Genomic DNA, 16,488 nt, shown 5'->3' with positions numbered 1-16,488 from the left:
GGACCCATTGTGTACCTCTGTAATCTGTAAATACCTTTGTAACTTGTAATGATTGTGACTAGACCTACCTGGAGTTCATTACCTTTGTAAATTGTGAGTTCATTACCTTTGTAAATTGTGAGTTCATTGCCTCTGTGGCTTGCTCAGCTATCAAAACTTTGAGGCCCAGTCCCTGGACCCATTATGTACCTCTGTAATCTTTTGACTACCGCCCACAGGATGGGTATGGGGTGCATAATAAACATATTAAACTAACTAACTAACTTGTCATGATTGTGACCAGACTTACCTGGAGTTCATTACCTTTGTAAATTGTGAGTTCATTACCTTTGTAAATTGTGAGTTCATTACCTTTGTAAATTGTGAGTTCATTACCTCTGTAACTTGCTCAGCTATCAAAACTTTGGAGTCCAGTCCCTGGACCAATTATGTACCTCTGTAATCTTTTGACTACCGCCCACAGGATGGGTATGGGGTGCATAATAAACATATTAAACTAAACTAACTAACTCCTCGTTAACAATGGTGTTGAGGGTGGCAAGATTAGGGTGAGAGATGACATAAGTCGTGTCGTCAGCAAAGAGAATGGGTTTCAGGTGTTGGGATACGTTTGGAAGATCATTGATGTATATGAGGAAGAACAGGGGACTAAGGACACTTCCCTGCGGAACTCCAGTATCAAGTGGCCGTGTTGTTGATGCTGTGTCTTTAATGGTGACATACTGATACCTATTAGTAAGGTAAGATTTGAATTAAGCAAGCGCATGGCCTCTTATACCGTAATGGTCAAGTTTGTGGAGTAGGATGTCGTGGTCTACTGTGTCAAAAGCTTTTCTTAGGTCAATAAAAATTCCTAGTGGATATTCCTTATTTTCCAATGCTGTGTAAAGCAGATCTAGCATTTTTATGATTGCATCATTAGTGCTTTTATTTTTCCTGAATCCAAATTGGCAGGGGTTGAGTATGTTTTGTGCCGTTATAAATGAATATAGTCTCCTGTGCACGAGTTTCTCAAAGATTTTGGATAGCAATGGTAAGTTTGATATTTGCCTATAGTTGTTTAAGTCTGTAGGGTCACCACCTTTATGTATTGGTGTAACCCTTGCCATCTTGAGTAGTTTCGGGAAGGTGCTAGTTTCTAGTGACTTGTTAAAAAGTAATGAAATAGCATGCGAAAGGACATGGGCCGCTCGCTTGTACAGTAATGGTGGGACATGAGACAGATTCCGAGTTATTTTTAAGTGACTTTATAATCTCGGTGACTTCCGTGGGCTCAGTTGGTGCAAGATAGAAGGAATTTAGGAAATTCCCATCTATCGAACCCCCATAAATGGGCCACACAACACCGCCTGAAGGAGAAGACAATGACAGCACAAGCACACAAGAAAAGAAGATCAGAACTGATCAGGACTCACAGGTAAGGACCCACGAGGGGCGAGGGGCAAGTGGAGACAGTGCGAAGAATAGATGGTGAGAGGAATGTCTTGAGTCGAAGAGAGAAGAGTCAGGACTAGACCCAACTGCTAAGCCTGGATAAACAATAACGAAGACGACATAGAAGACAGCAGGAACTCTGCAGGTGCTGACTGCAACTTGCTGGATGGAAGATTGTTGCATCTTGATGTTGATTGGAGGCTGGCAGAAGCTGGAGGCGTGGTCAAGGGAGGCTAGCTTCTTGATTGGTCAGGTGTCGTTAAAGCGTGAGTCAGGAGTTACTTCATTTCTTCAGTGTTGGAGGCATTCCTTCAAAAGGAGAAGCAGCCCAGCCACCGTGGAGAGAAGACGTCGTCGTTCCTGCTCTTCAGCTGAGCAACTCTGAACACTGTTGCTCAAGAATTTTCTTGGGTTATCCTGAGTAGTTCTTCACCAGAGCTGAGAGGAAACTTGCTTGCAGTCACTTCGAGCCCCATCCCATCAAGAGGGTAAGGCGGTGACTTGCTTGCTTGTTCACCCCTCTCATCCCCATCCCCCCATCCTCCCCTCACCCAAACATCAACACTGGCCCACACACTTAACACACTACATACATTGCTATCCTTCTGACTTTCCTATCTTCTTTTTCGGCAACTTCGCTTTGGCGAGTTAACACAAGGCATTTTGACCATCCGGTAGCCCGTGTGGTTTTTTAAAATCCGGCCGATCTTTGCCTTGGGCCCTTTCCCCTCACTACTCGAGGGTAGGCTATCTTAGGGGCTGACCTTCATAAGTCAGCTGAAATAGGATGTTAGGTTAACATTAAGGAAAGATCCCTTTTTGTTACGAAACTCCTCTGCCAGATGTTCCTTCCTAAACATCATGGTGAGGATACGTGTAAGATTACGCATTGATGGTAATCAAATGTCAATGAAAGAAATTCTAACATGTATTTGCTCCAACTCAACTGTTGCTCCAGTGGATGTTTTTCAAACCCACGCTGGAGCAGTACTTCTCCTCTCTTCGGAAGAAGAGTTACTTCAACTGCTGAAGCATGATGTGCTTGAAAAACTGAAGACTTCTGGTGTTACCCCAGTTGCACCTGAGAGCTATCAAGCTCAGAGGACTGTGTTTGTTGCAAGAATCAACAGTTTCATGAAACATAGCACAGTGAATGAAATTGATGAGGACTTTAATACAGAGAATGCTGAATTTAGACAGAACTGTTTGCCATACTCCTTGCACTGAAATGCATCTATGTATCAAAGATTTACAGTTTAATTGTAACTGATTCTCTGTCATCCATAAATGCTCTCAACTCATTAAGCATAAATTGTGGCATGCTTGTGTCAGAAGCCAGACACAGGTATGGTAGGATTGTGGACAGTGGAGTCAGAGTGCACATGCTGTGGATTCCATCTCACATTGGTCTTCAGATGCATGATAGAACTGATAAATTGGCTAAGCTGTAGTAGTTTGAGAACAATAATACGAAAAGAACTTCAACTGAATTTTATGGACTTAAGGCTCAGGGAGATTGACACCAGTGAGTCCATCTATCATCATTCTATCATGCAGGAGGAGCCACATGTCTATGGTGCATCCAACAAAATAAGCAGACTCTTGGATGTCACTACTGCCCGGCTCCGGCTGGGTTACAAGTATCTTTGGCAGGTTAAATCACCACCACCAGATGTAGACCAAACGAAATGTAAACTTTGCCAGATGGACTATTGTCACACCCTGCGTCATTAAGTACTGGAGTGCGATAAAATTAATGAATTTAGAAACAACTCACTCAGAAGTGTTCAAGAAATGGCTAAGTATTTTATCCACAGTGGTATATTACAGACCATTCTGGAGAAATACCCTGACTTTGCTAGCTGTAAATAAAGCATTACCACATATGTGCATGTGTGTGTGTGTGTGTGTGTGTGTGTGTGTACTCACCTATTTGTACTCACCTATTTGTGGTTGCAGGGGTCGAGTCACAGCTCCTGGCCCCGCCTCTTCGCTGATTGCTACTAGGTCCTCTCTCTCCCTGCCCCATGAGCTCTATCATACCTCGCCTTAAAACTATGTATGGTTCCTGCCTCTACCACATCACCTTCTAGGCTATTCCATGGCCTGACTACTCTATGACTGAAGAAATACTTCCTAACATCCCTTTGATTCATCTGAGTCTTCAACTTCCAATTGTGACCTCTTGTGTCTGTGTCCCATCTCTGGAACATCCCGTCTTTGTCCACCTCGTCTATTCCGCGCAGTATTTTATATGTCGTTATCATGTCTCCCCTGACCCTCCTGGCCTCCAGTGTCGTCAGGCCGATTTCCCTCAACCTTTCTTCATAGGACAATCCCCGTAGCTCTGGGACTAGTCTTGTTGCAAACCTTTGCACTTTCTCTAATTTCTTGACGTGCTTGACTAGGTGTGGATTCCAAACTGGTGCTGCATACTCCAGTATGGGCCTGACGTAGATGGTATACAGAGTCTTAAACGAATCCTTACTGAGGTATCGGAACGCTATCCGTAGGTTTGCCAGGCGCCCGTATGCTGCAGCAGTTATCTGATTGATGTGCGCCTCAGGAGATATGTTCGGTGTTATACTCACCCCCAGATCTTTTTCCTTGAGTGAGGTTTGCAGTCTTTGGCCATCTAAACTATATTGTGTGTGCGGTCTTCTTTGCCCTTCCCCAATCTTCATGACTTTGCATTTGGCAGGGTTAAATTCAAGGAGCCAGTTGCTGGACCAGGCTTGTAGCCTGTCCAGGTCTCTTTGTAGTCCTGCCTGATCCTCGTCCGATTTGATTCTTCTCATTAACTTCACATCATCTGCAAACAAGGACACTTCTGAGTCTATCCCTTCCGTTATGTCGTTCACGTATACCAAGAACAGCACAGGTCCTAGGACTGACCCCTGTGGAACCCCGCTTGTCACAGGCGCCCACTCTGACACCTCGTCGCGTACCATGACTCGTTCTTGCCTCCCTGTCAGATATTCTCTGATCCATTGCAGTGCCTTTCCTGTTATGTGTGCCTGGTCCTCTAGCTTTTGCAGTAACCTCTTGTGAGGAACTGTGTCGAAGGCCTTCTTGCAGTCCAAAAATACGCAGTCGATCCACCCCTCTCTCTCTTGTCTTACTTCTGTCACCTTGTCATAAAACTCTAGTAGGTTTGTGACACAGGATTTTCCTTCCCTGAAACCGTGCTGGTAGTCAATTATACACTTTTTTCTTTGTGTGTGTGTGTGTGTGTGTGTGTGTGTGCACTCACCTAGTTGAGATTGCAGGGGTCGAGTCCAAGCTCCTGTGTGTGTGTACTCACCTACTTGTGGTTGCAGGGGTCGAGTCTTAGCTCCTGGCCCCGCCTCTTCACCGGTTGCTACTGGGTCCTCTCTCTCCCCGCTCCATGAGCTTTATCAAACCTCGCCTTAAAACTGTGTATGGTTCCTGCCTCCACTACGTCATTTTCTAGGCTATTCCACTGCCTTACAACTCTATGACTGAAGAAATACTTCCTAATATCTCTCTGACTCATTTGTGTCTTCAACTTCCAATTGTGGCCTCTTGTTTCTGTGTCCCCTCCCTGGAACATCCTGTCTTTGTCCACCTTGTCTATTCTATGCAGTATTTTATATGTCGTTATCATGTCTCCCCTGACCCTCCTGTCCTCCAGTGTCGTCAGGCCGATTTGCCTTAATCTTTCTTCATAGGACATTCCCCTTAGCTCTGGAACTAACCTTGTCGCAAACCTTTGTACTTTCTCTAGTTTCTTGACGTGCTTTATCAAGTGCGAGTTCCAAACAGGTGCTGCATACTCCAGTATGGGCCTGACGTACACGGTGTACAGTGTCTTGAACGATTCCTTACTAAGGTATCGGAATGCTGTTCTCAGGTTTGCCAGGCGCCCATATGCTGCAGCAGTTATCTGATTGATGTGTGCTTCCGGAGACATGTTCGGTGTTATACTCACCCCAAGATCTTTCTCCTTGAGTGAGGTTTGCAGTCTTTGGCCACCTAGCCTATACTCTGTCTGTGGTCTTCTGTGCCCTTCCCCTATCTTCATGACTTTGCATTTGGCAGGATTAAATTCGAGAAGCCATTTGCTGGACTAGGTGTCCAGTCTGTCCAGGTCTCTTTGAAGTCCTGCCTGGTCCTCATCAGATTTAATTCTCCTCATTAACTTCACATCATCTGCAAACAGGGACACTTCTGAGTCTAACCCTTCCATCATGTTGTTCACATATACCAAAAATAGCACTGGTCCTAGGACCGACCCCTGTGGGACCCCGCTCGTCACAGGTGCCCACTGTGATACATCATTACGTACCATGACTCGTTGTTGCCTCCCTGTCAGGTATTCTCTGATCCATTGCAGTGCCCTTCCTGTTATATGCGCCTGATGCTCTAGCTTCTGCACTAATCTCTTGTGAGGAACTGTGTTAAAGGCCTTCTTGCAGTCCAAGAAGATGCAATCAACCCACCCCTCTCTCTCGTGTCTTACTTCTGTTATTTTATCATAAAACTCCAGAAGGTTTGTGACACAGGATTTGCCTTCCATGAATTCGTGCTGGTTGGCATTTATACTCTTGTTCCGTTCCAGGTGCTCCACCACTCTCCTCCTGATAATCTTCTCCATAATTTTGCATACTATACACGTCAATGACACAGGTCTATAGTTTAGTGCCTCTTTTCTGTCTCCTTTTTTAAAAATGGGAACTACATTTGCCATCTTCCATACCTCAGGTAGTTGCCCAGTTTCCAGGGACGTGTTGAAGATTGTGGTAAGTGGCACGCACAACATATCTGCTCCCTCTCTAAGGACCCACGGGGAGATGTTGTCCGGTCCCATTGCCTTTGAGGTATCGATGTCCCTTAGCAGTTTCTTCACCTCCTCCTCATCTGTATGTATGTCGTCCAACACTTGTTGGTGTATTCCTTGCTGGTGTCCCCATCTGGTCTGTCCCCCCAGAGTCTTTCCTGTCTCTACTGTAAATACTTCCTTAAATCTCGTGTTGAGCTCCTCACATACCTCTTGATCGTTTCTTGTGAGTTCTCCACCTTCTTTCCTCAGCCTTATCACCTGGTCCTTGACTGTTGTCTTCCTCCTAATGTGGCTATACAGCAGTTTCGGGTCAGATTTGACTTTCGATGCTATGTCGTTTTCATACTGTCGCTGGGCCTCCCTCCTTATCTGTGCATACTCGTTTCTGGCTCTTCTACTAATCTCCTTGTTTTCCTGGGTCCTATGCCTCCTGTACCTTTTCCATTCTCTGTTGCCCTTAGTTTTTGCCTCCCTACACCTTCGGGTAAACCAAGGACTCGTTTTGGTCTTCCTATTATTTCTGTTTCCCTTGGGAACAAAACTTTCCTCTGCCTCCTTGCACTTTGTTGCCACATATTCCATCATCTCGTTTACTGATTTTCCTACCATTTCTCTGTCCCACTGAACCTCCTGCAGGAATTTTCTCATACCTGTGTAGTCCCCCCTTTTATAGTTTGGCCTGTCCCCTTCAGTTCCTGTTACCTTCTCCACTTGTAACTCTACTATATAATCAAAACTCAGAACCACGTGATCTCTAGCTCCAAGGGGCCTCTCGTAAGTGATGTCCTCAATGTCTGAACTGCTCAGGGTGAACACAAGATCCAGTCTTGCTGGCTCATCCTCCCCTCTCTCTCTGGTTGTGCGTGTGTGTTTGTGTGTGTTTGTGTGTGCGTGTGTGTGTGTGTGTGTATGAGTGTGTGTGTGTGTGTGTATGAGTTTGTGTATGTGTGTGTGTGTGTTTATGTGTGTGTGTGTGTGTACTCACCTAGTTGAGGTTGCAGGGGTCGAGTCCAAGCTCCTGGCCCCGCCTCTTCACTGGTCGCTACTAGGTGTGTGTGTGTGTGTGTGTGTGTGTGTGTGTGTGTGTGTGTGTGTGTGTGTGTGTGTGTGTGTGTGTGTGTGGGTGGTGTGTGTGTGTGTGTGTGTGTGTGTGTGTGTGTGTGTGTGACTCAACAATCAATATTTGCACCAATAACTCACTACAGTTGTGATCGGGTGTGGAAGTGTGAATTGCTCATTACTCTAAAATTTGTTCATGATTGTAGCCATGTATAAACGCAAGCAACCATTCTTACAGTATTCATTACCTTTGTAACTTGTGAGTTCATTACCTTGTACCTAGTTCAGCCATCAAAACTTTGGGGCCCAGTCCCTGGACCCATTGTGTACCTCTATAATCTGTTAATACCTTTGTAACTTGTCATGATTGTGACTAGACCTACCTGGAGTTCATTACCTTTGTAAATTGTGAATTCATTACCTCTGTAACTTGCTCAGCCATCAAAACTTTGAGGCCCAGTCCCTGGACTCATTATGTACCTCTGTAATCTTTTGACTACCGCCCACAGGATGGGTATGGGGTGCATAATAAACATATTAAACTAAAAACTTAAACTAACTGCAGAGAATCCGAGGATAAGGGAGCTCCTTGCTCAAGAAAAGATGCACAAGGGGGTTGTGCTTCACGTCCCTGTACCCATCCCAGCAGAGTGCTTCCTCCATGTACCCAACATTGTCAAGGCAGAAAGGCTGACCACCGGGTCCAACAAGATCCAAACACGGAATATGTTGATCCACCACCGAGGGCTCCTACCATCCCACATTGCCCTGGGGGTGTGGGGGCGGTTCAAGACCCGGCCATATGTAGAGGGCCCGCTACAATGTTACAACTGCCAGGGCTTCAACCACATCGCGGCTACCTGCCAACATGTGAAGAAGTGTGGAGTCTGCAGCAAGCAGCACGACTCCAAGGATTGCATTGCATTGCTCAAGCATCCTGCCCCCGAGAGCCCACGCCCCGAACCCAAGTGTGCCAACTGCGGCAAGAAACACCACGCATGGAACCAAGGCTGCCCTGTTATGGTACAGCGGTGGCAACAGGTGCGACAGCGGATGGCTCCTGCGGCGACGACGACCCAGCCCAGCTCAGTAAAGGCCCAACAGCAACAGGCGGGGACATCGTCCAATGCCCCACAGGGCCCGAATATGGCCTCTCCATGCCCCAACCCATGGAACTATCAGCACCGGCCGCTGGCGGTAGCCAGCACAGCTCCCTCGACGGCGGACACACCCTACAGCAGAGAGTTCCCAGCACTAGGGGATCACCAGAGAAGACTGGTTGCACCGCCAACATTGAGGCAAGGGGAACAACGGCAAGGGCAAGTCTCGCAGCCTCAGCAAAAGCAGAACAAAGGAACACAACAAGCCCGGCTCAGGGACGCCACTCAAGGAGCTGCAGCTACACAGCACCAAACAGGACACCAGCAAGGGCCTTCCCGACAGAGGCAGTCCCCACCCGAATGCAGCGGGAAGCAGGCCACAGCACCCTGTCAGATGGCACAGAGAGCCACGGAGGCTTGCGTGACCTGCGGGACAGCGGCGGCAACGATCGCAGGAGTGGGCCAACAACCACAGACCACAGCCAAGGAAACCCTGTCCCCCCAGAGGGAGGGCACCTCGCCAGTTCACATTGTCACTGTAATCAAGCTTGTGGTAGAGGTGCTGTCCATGCTAATCCCATCAATGAAGGACAGGAAGGTCTGCAAGGATCTCCTAACTACCGTGTACAGCATGGCTCTCCTGGAGAGGGCCGACGCAGCATCCCTTCAGGCCCACCTCACCCAGGTCTTCACGCCCGAGGAATTGGTAGAACACGCACGGATATTCCGGAGAAACATGGACCAACAGGAGGAGATGGAGTCCGATGGGTCGCCCGACAGTCCCTAAAAATCCTCCAGTGGAACATTTGTGGTCTGAGGCAGAAACTCCACCTAGCTATCCAGGCAGCAGTCCAGGATGAGATAGAAGTGTTTCTGTTCCAAGAAACCCTTGCCAAACCCCCACCCACCCCAAAGCCACGCATCCCTGGGTTCTCTGCATACCTGCAGCGTGGTGGGCCCCCTGCCAGGGGCACCGCAATCTATGTGCGGAATTCCATTCCGCACTCAATTGTCATTGACCCTGTCAACTGCGGTGAAGGTGTGGAGGTGCAAGCCGCCACGCTGCGACTACCATCTGGACCACTGACTATTTACAATGTGTACCGAAGCACACGGTTTACCCTCGACCTCTCGGAGGTTGCACTCCTGTCCATATCTCGCCTCGAGGGCGTGTTCGTGGCGGGGGACATCAACGCCCATCATGAGCTTCTCCGTTCTGTCTCCCATACCAATGAGACGGGCAGGCACTTGTCGGCGGTGCTCGACGATGTTCCCGAGATCGTCCTCCTCATCAATGGTGAGCCAACACACCACGGCGGCAACCGCCTGGATGTCACTCTCCTCTCTCGGAGACTGCAGCCTGGGGTGAGGTGGGAGCTCCACCCTCTTCTCACTAGCGACCACTTTGCGATCGTCACCACGCTGGAGCTCACTCAGCACACCCCATACACACCGCCTCCACGGTGGAACTTCAAGAAGGCTGACTGGCAGTGCTTCCAGGATGTTATACAGCAATGGTGGGAGATGACCTCCCTCTCTGACAATCCTGATGCGGCTGCCCAGAACCTTCAAGCGGCCTTCACCCATGCGGCCGAGGTGGCCATCCCACTTACCAAGGCTGGAGGCATCATCAAGCAGGACTGGTGGTTCTACGACGATACAGTCAAGGAGCAGAATCACCGTGTCAATTGTGCCCGTAGGCTCCACAGACGCAACCCTACTGCTGGCACCCTTCGGCTGCTGAGGGGGGTGGTGAGGCACTCTCGCCACATCTCCCACAGAGTCCACCTGGCAAAGTGGTTTGAATGGTGTGCCTCCTTCGACCATGCCACTACCCTGTCTGAGATCTGGGCGAAAATAGATATAGCTACTGGAAAACGAAGAGGAACAGCGCGTGCTCACCATGACCAGACTGGTGAAGCAGAGAGGCTGGTCGAGCTCTTCACCTCCAGGGCAGCAACAGCCCGCCTGCCACAAGATGTGCAGAACCTTCAGGCTGTCCTCCTCCCAGACAGGACTGCCAGGCTGCAGGCCGCATGCTACGAACACGATGACACCGACATTGACTTCAGCGATCGGGAGCTGAAGGCAGCATTCAGGACATCTCGGGACACCACCCCCGGCCAGGATGGTATCACCTACAGCATGATCGCAAGGGCGGGCCCTTCTGGACACGATGCGCTCTTGGAGGTCATCAACTGCTCCTGGAGGGCTGGGCAACTCCCCACTGCATGGAAGGAGGCCATCATCTTGCCCATCCCCAAGCCCAGGGACCCTGAAAACATGCAGCCCATCTCTCTCACCAGCTGTCTTTCAAAGATTGCTGAAAGGATGATCCTTGAGCGACTACGGTGGAAGCTCGGCCCGGAACACCGTCATATATACGGCTTCACACGAGGAGTGGGCACTGCAGAGAGCATCACCACCCTCCTGGCAGGCATTGGGTCAAACAAGAGACCCAAAATTGTTGTCTTCCTGGACCTCTAGAAAGCCTTTGAGCTTGCCAGCGCACCAGCCATCCTCGACCTCCTAGCACGCAGGGGCGTGAGGGGTGGGCTCCTTGCCTGGATCTCTGCATACCTGCAGGACAGGTGTGCACGAGTGCACTTCCAGGGACAGGTGTCCACCCTCAGGCCCCTGGAAAATGGCACCCCGCAGGGAGGGGTCCTCAGCCCCGCTCTCTTCAATGTCCTGATGCATGAGCTGGTCCAGCTGCCGTTCTCTTTAGGCACCCAGCTGCTCAGCTACGCCAATGATCTTGCCCTTATCATCACTGAGAGATGCGGTTTGATGCTTAGAGCCCAACGTGACCTTCACCTCCTCTCCACCACCTGTCGTCGCCTTGGCCTCAGGGTCTCGGCAGAAAAATCCAAGGCCATGATCCTGCACGCCAAAGTGCCGGAAGGGAGACTGCAGGTGTCGGGCATCAATCTCGGCTGGGTAGGCAGCTACCTGTACCTGGGAGTGCACATTGACAATTGGCTCTCCTTGCGGAATCAGGCAGAGTACGTCAGAGAGTGGACCATGCAACAGGTCACGGCCATGTGGGCCCTCGCCAACCCTAGGTCGGGGGCCAGCCGTGACATTCTCCGATTATTCTACGTGCAGGTGGTGCGCTCTCTCGTCGACTATGGTGCACTTACCCTGGTCCATGCCCGCCCCTCGCACCTTCGAAGACTCGACGTCGCCCAAAATACTGCAGCTCGGATCATGCTGGGCGCGCCAAGGTGGACGAACACCGTGCCACTGAATCATGAGGCTCAACTGCAGCCCCTACACGATAGGATCGCCCTTGTGGCTGCCAGGAGGGTGGCCAAGTACGTACAACTCCCTGGTGGAGAGGGACTGCTGCAAGACCTCCTTGAACGTCAACAGGGAGACCTCAGGGAGTTTTCCGGCCAGCTGTGGGTGTGGTCAGTGGCAGATGTAGCGAGCAAACTTCTCCCCATGGCGCTTATCGTCGACAAGGGCTGTGACCAGCCTGTGGCGGGGTACTCTGTACTCCCGCCCTGGACACCAGAAGCAGTTGTGGTCCACATCTAAGACCTCCCAGTTAGCAAGCGTCACTGTCCACAACACGTGCTGCAGCAAAGGGCTGTGTTGTGATAGAAACACAGGCCTTATCTCTAGGCTTTATTGAACATAGAATCTTCATAGTACTTCTGCAACAACAAAATATAATGACTAGTACATCTAATAATGGCTTCTACAGGGATGGTGATGTCTTGCATATGTCAAGAGAAAAGTTATAACTACAGGCCACATATTTAAACTCACCATGTAATCTGCATCGCTGATAAATGGATAAAGTAGGAGAGAATCACACACCATGTGTTGGTGCCCATGACACACACCAAACTGTTGTTGTTGTTAAGGGCCCCTAGAGGTGGTGCAGTATTATCCTGCTGCTGCTCCCCACAGGACCAGTATCACTACAGGCTGCAATGAGTATTGCAGCAGCAGAGCACCCTGGGTGAGCCATATATTACACCGATGGCTCCTGGGATCCAGAGGCTGGCTGCACAGGTGCTGGGGTACACCATGTCACTCTGACGGCCAGGATCACTGCACCATCCTCCAGGCAGAACTTCATGCCATCCAGAGGGCCCTGCAACACGCGCTCCTGGATCATCGGAAACCCCCAGTCATTCACGTCGATTCCAGAGCGGCAATCCAGGCCATCATGCACAGGGAGCCCAGGGACAACATCCGACTAATTACTGCCATCAGGAAGGACCTGCAGACACTTGATGAGCAGGGACGGCAAGCAACAATCAACTGGATTCCGAGCCACATCGACCTCGCTGGGAATGATGCGGCGGATGGCGCAGCGAAGTCAGCCCAGTGACCACCATCGCCATCAGCCGCAGACAGGTGGACCTGTGGGCAGCCGCTGCAGCCAGGCGCCCGCTACCAGGGCCAGGCACATCGCGGAGCCGGATCTGGTACGACAGGGCGACCCGAGGGGAGCCCCCGCCGAGCATGAGGAGGCTAGACAGGAAGTTGCAGGTTGGGATACACCTGCTGCGACTTGGCTACCCTACTGCCAAAAGACTCATCGACCGTGTGCAAGAGGAGTGCTGCTGCCATTGCAACCAGATGGTCCCCGAGCCACTAGTGCACTACCTCCTCGACTGCCCCGCGATGGTGTCACTCCGACGGAGGCACTTCCCAATGGCGCCTGGAGACCCGAACCGAGAAGACACCGCAGCCCGGCTGGTGTACCTGGCCGTCCGTGACCTGGGAATTCTCATCCCCATCCTGGCTGCCCACTCACCGCCTCGATGACGATGCCACATACAACGAAGAGTCGCCACGACCTCTCCATCTATTAACTCTCCTACTCTTCCTTCTTTCACTCCCCTACCTCCCCTCCCCCATCACTTAAAAAAAAAAAAAAAAAATCCAAAGGAGCCTGTACCTGTTTTCTAGGTAAAAGTCTGAATTCGTCTAGAACCCATGCCACACTACCAATAACTTGACGGAGCGACAAGTGCGCGAAGACCCTTAACCCTGGCGATGCCTGCCAATGAAGCCCAAGTCGACGCCTGCTGATGAAGACCAAGTGACGCCTGCTGATGAAGATGAGAAGCGAGATGACACTCCCGTCCGGGGAGTCGCCGCAAGAGAGAAGAAGAGGTTACCCTCCAGCCGGAGGGCCCAAGAAAGACGACAGAAGAAAGAAGATGAATGACAACCCCAACCGGGGACCACAGCCGGGTCACCATATGGAGAAGACCCGGGCCGGAAGTACCGGCAAACCTCTAATGAATGAATGAATGAATTCCTTCAAGTCATCTGGCGCTTCAAAACTGACGATCTTCGGGATTATTTTCAAAATTTTAGCTGATGGTGGACTTGCAGGGAAGTTAAATGATGGCATGTTGTTGAGTGCAAGAAGTTCATTGATAGTCGTGTTGAAAGAGCCAGGTTTTGCAGCATTTTACATGTGGGCAAACATCATGCAATAATAGAATTTGGTAGAAATGTCATCAGGTGGAGGTTGGGTAGTGAGAGGTGGTGGAGACGACTGTTGAGTAGCTTGTAGAATCCTGGATGTTGTAGATTGAATCTTGGCAATTGCAGCGTATGTAGGAGAGGTTCCAGATGACTTCTTCGTTTCTTCCTTTAGTTTCTTAGAAAGGATATCCTTTCGCACTGGACACTTGGCTGCAAGAGTATGGTGATCACTCTTACAGTTGATGCAAGTGGGAGCAGCAGTGGAAGTGCAAGAACGAAAATCGTGTCCTGCAGACCCACAGGTGGAACATATCTTCTTATTCTTCACGTGGCAGTCGGCAGTAGAGTGACTGTACGAGTAACATGTCCAGCAAGGTGTTATGTACGTGAAGCGTTCAGGTTCAATCTGTCGGGGGTTGATGTAGTAGTAAAAGATGGCCAGGCCATCAGACAGTGCTCTGGTCGCCATGGTAACGTCCAGGAATGTGACCTTGAGCATTGAGGAAGCGTTGGGGATCTTCACTACAGTGTCAATCTTGGCCCAGGTGTTGAGGTCTTCAAGTGATGTAGTAATTTCCTGGATGGTCATGTTCGTGATCAGCTTGTCAAGACGTTTCATAAACACTGAACGTTTTGCAAGCATGTATGGTGACGTAGAGATGGTAAAGCCTCGGTCTTCTAAGGTCTTCATGGCAGTAGGTGTAAGCACCTTGTCAGCTTCAGTATCATCGAGAAAAGTGACGATGAAAGCTTCTTTCAGTGACGTGATCTTGGAGAACTTTGCGTGAAGACAAGTGTTGAGAGAAACTGCAAGCTCAAGCTTCGTGGCGTCATCGACGACAGCAGACTTGGGCTTAATTCTCACACGATGAGACATCGTGGAGATGGTAGAGGTTCCCCTCCCCAACGGGGATCGTAGGGATACTGTGCGAGTAAGGAGAGCTGCTATGACCTGCCTGGGCGAGAGTCAACAGCAGAATGAGTCTTTTGAGAAAAGAAAGACGGTGAAGCAGAGCCTAAATAGGGCCTACACCACCAAGTAACAACTGAGAAAGCTTCAGAAGACACGTCCACACTCCAATGCCGGCCGAGCTCTTTCCGTTTGGTTGCTATTGGTAATGTACATGAGCGATTCTCATCTGTTTTCATGGTTGTCCTGGCTACTGAGTACTTTTTGAATCAAGACAATTATTTCTCTTCATCTTTTTGAAAAAGATTGATTTCTTCTTCCTTGACCAACGATGATTTGGGATGAAATGCACCTTGATGTCAGGAGTACCTTCATTATGAGGATCCTCTACATGTACCTTGTTGTCAGGATTACCTTGATTCTGAAGATCCTCTACATGTACCTTCATGTCCAAAACCCTCAACATGTGCCTTGATCCTCAGGATGTACTCACCTAGTTGAGGTTGCAGGGGTCGAGTCCAAGCTCCTGGCCCCGAGTCCAAGCTCCTGGTCAGGAGTACCGTGAGCCTGAGGATCATCTGCATGTCCTTTGATTTGGAGACACCTTAATATGACATTGATGTAATGAGGACATTGATTCAGAGAATTATTATTATTATTATTATTATTATTATTATTATTATTATTATTATTATTATTATTAGCCAGCTCAATGACCTTAAATATTTAACGGTTTTGGTGGGAAACCGGTTATTAAACTTAGGTGAGGTGTGGGTGTCTGGCTCTGCTGGGGTTTAACAAGGTGCTCCACCTCATCTAATTAGGAACTTTTAGTTCCTGTTTCTAATTACTTAGGAACTGTTGTTCTTTTTCTTTCCTGGTTCAGCTTTGTGCAGCAAATCTTGCTGGTGTGATAACAAGTTTGGCTGGATGATACAGCTTCACCTCTTACTCACCCTTATAAACTCAACAAGCAAACAAATTTCTCTCCGACTTCATAGTTTTTTCATGTCAAAAACACAAAAATGCGAGTATTTTCCTACATCACCGCCAGTTTGCTACAGAATGTAAGTCTGTGCAGCCACATGATGCGCTTGATGGAAATAAGTGTCTGAGACGCAAGTTTAGCCATTTGAAGTAGTGGCCAGTAAATATTTCTTTATCCACCAGGCCTGGTGGCTGAAGCTCCCGCTTCACACACGGAGGGCCCGGGTTCGATTCCCGGCGGGTGGAAACATTTCGACACGTTTCCTTACACCTGTTGTCCTGTTCACCTAGCAGCAAATAGGTACCTGGGTGTTAGTCGACTGGTGTAGGTCGCATCCTGGGGGACAAGATTAAGGACCACAATGGAAATAAGTTAGACAGTCCTCGATGACGCACTGACTTTCTTGGGTTATCCTGGGTGGCTAACCCTCAGGGGTTAAAAATCCGAACGAAATCTTATCTTAACTGACATGTCCCCTCAAGGAAGGTTCCTTGATGTTGGTGAGGGGCTCTTGTTCTTGTTCTTGTCCAGACCAGAGCTTTGGTGAGATGGGTAAGGAAGAAGGATGGGTAAGGATAGAAATTTTGGAAAAGGATGGGAGGGGGGGGAGAGGTAGGATATAAAAGGTAAGTGGCCCAACCACTTTGGTGTAATTTAAAAAGTGTATGTGAAATGATAAGATATTCTTTAAGGGGTATAAGACTAACCCATCAGAGTCACATAGATATAACAG

The 16,488-nt window shown here is 49.2% G+C and overlaps 2 long non-coding RNA genes across 6 annotated transcripts in view; one reads left to right on the top strand and one right to left on the bottom strand.

Annotated features, from left to right (window-relative positions):
• Positions 1 to 12,017: 12,017 nt before the first annotated feature.
• Positions 12,018 to 12,328, bottom strand: LOC138855307 (uncharacterized). Its single transcript, XR_011394522.1, has 2 exons — positions 12,175 to 12,328; positions 12,018 to 12,059 (listed from the first exon to the last, which is right to left on the bottom strand). It is a non-coding gene; the product is annotated as an uncharacterized lncRNA (long non-coding RNA).
• Positions 12,329 to 15,636: 3,308 nt separating this feature from the next.
• LOC138855315 (uncharacterized) overlaps positions 15,637 to 16,488 on the top strand; it is a 48,013-nt gene continuing 47,161 nt past the window's right edge. For 2 of the 5 annotated variants that reach the window (XR_011394547.1, XR_011394550.1), the window contains exon 1: positions 15,642 to 15,834. This is a non-coding gene — a long non-coding RNA (uncharacterized lncRNA). Of the gene's footprint in view, positions 15,835 to 16,488 lie in introns of all 5 variants that reach the window. The other 3 variants (XR_011394548.1, XR_011394549.1, XR_011394546.1) reach the window with 3 other exon arrangements.

This window comes from Cherax quadricarinatus, chromosome 89, assembly GCF_038502225.1.
Source record: "Cherax quadricarinatus isolate ZL_2023a chromosome 89, ASM3850222v1, whole genome shotgun sequence".
NCBI lineage: Eukaryota > Metazoa > Arthropoda > Malacostraca > Decapoda > Parastacidae > Cherax > Cherax quadricarinatus.
The sequence above is the reverse complement of the archived record's forward strand: the minus strand, read 5'-3'. Positions and strand labels throughout refer to the sequence as shown.